This window comes from Onychomys torridus, chromosome 13 (genome assembly GCF_903995425.1).
Source record: "Onychomys torridus chromosome 13, mOncTor1.1, whole genome shotgun sequence".
NCBI classification, from domain to species: domain Eukaryota; kingdom Metazoa; phylum Chordata; class Mammalia; order Rodentia; family Cricetidae; genus Onychomys; species Onychomys torridus.
This window is the reverse complement of record NC_050455.1, coordinates 4,676,100-4,678,057: the sequence shown is the minus strand read 5'-3', so window position 1 is coordinate 4,678,057 and position 1,958 is coordinate 4,676,100.

The window sequence follows — 1,958 nt, the reverse complement described above, 5'->3', positions numbered from 1 at the left end:
TTTAGATGCCAGATTGCAACATGGACACTGGTTCTTATAACCTATCAAAGAGATTCATGCTTTGTAACTTTTTAATTTTAAGTTGAAGATGTATTTGAACTGACACTTTATAGGCTTTTCTATAATTAATTCCTTTGAGGTCAGATTTCATGGACACAGAATTCCTTTTAAATTACCCAGTCCTATAGCAGTATCTCTACTGTTGAATGAACGGTTAAGGAGAAGACTAATCCTGTTCAAGTAGGACTCTCAGTCTCAGGCATTGCTTGTTTCATTCATTTGAAATTTTCCAAAGAACCCAAAATATCTTAAAAGTAGATACTTTGGAGTCAGTGTAAGAGAAAAAACGGTGAGACATTAATATGGTTATGAGCAAACCAGAAATGGAAATTTTCATTATGCAGATGGATTAAGTACTTGATAGAGAACCCTGGTGCAGAACATTCCTCATTTTAAACTTCATGCTGTATTCTGAGTAGATTATCTGAACAGTGTACCTTGAACTTACATTTTTTTGGTCATTCTTATTCAAGAGATATGACACAGATCACTTGGTGGGTGAGTAGCACACATAGGTGTGTGGTAGCATTCAGCTGTTGAATGAGTGATGTTTGGCTGTGGCTGAATTTCTACCTGGAAGAACGGAAATGACACTTTAAAGTTGCAAGGTGAATAACTGAACAGATCATGGTGCGCTGCCCTCAAAATGCATTTTATTAATACACATTAATATATAGGGATGCATATGATTACTCCTTAGGCGTGTTTTTCAGGTGATAATTATGTTTTTGAGCTGGCAAACCAAAACAGACATAAAACTCAGGGTTCCTTGCTTAACAACTGCTCTGTCTTCATTACAAGCACTGGGTGTTGGGTTCGATGTGTGCTTATAGAAAGCATGGAGAACCATTGTGAGTCTATGCAAGCGGGTTAATAAAAGCCTAGGGCTCACCAGTTCACAAAATTGATTAATCCACAGAGAGCATGATTGTAAGGGATGCTGAAGCCAGTGGGAGTTTGCTCGGTCAGATTTGGTAACCATTGTCCCTTCAAAAAGGGAAAGGAACTGTGATTAGTTGGCTTTGAGTCCCCTTGGTGAGACCTCAGGAAACACTTGTCTGGCTTTTAGTAAAACCGTTCTATGTTCCTTTTTGCATTATCTCTCCATTACCTGCAATGATACTCAAATAGTCACAAAGTGGATACTTTTTGCTCAGAGATGATGGCTTTGCTTGAGTGGATACATTTTAGAAACTATGTTTAGGGTCCTTATCCTCACCTCCCCCCGCCCCATCATTTACTATTGACATGAAAGACTTCAAAGAATTGAGTTAGACAGTTTCCTTGTATGTATGGAGCAATCTCTGTTAGATTTAGATGAACTTTGGTTATTTAGTTTTGCTTTGAAGAGGTGGCCCTTACTTCCCCCTTAAAACACCACGTAGCACCATCCCAAATGGAACCCTGGCTCCTGAGGCACACTCATTGTTTTCCACTCAACAGAGGGAAAAGAGAGAGATACTGACATTGGCCCGGCAGGGAACAAGTGCAGATTGAGACCAAGTGGAATCTTTCCAGTTAGAACAGAGAGTATCAACCCACCATGAAAACAACTTTAGCAACACCGGCTGTACTTTCATATCATGTTAGCAGTTTTTCAAGTTCCAGGAAAACCAGGTTCAAATGGCATCAATACTTTAGCTAGTATCCCTCAGAACTTGGGACCACACATATCTGACACTGTACTACTGGGGACACATATGGGCACTCTGAAAGGGGGGCACTGAAAAAACTTGGCGTTTGAATATCTTTTCCTTTCTGAGTCCAAATGCCTCGAAGTTTTGCACAAAATCCTGAATCCTGAATGTTCCATCATAGACTCTAAAGTTGTATGCATTCTGTTTTGCAGTTATTTGAGTGTAATTGATTTCATTTTAGAAATCACTCTATGTATACTA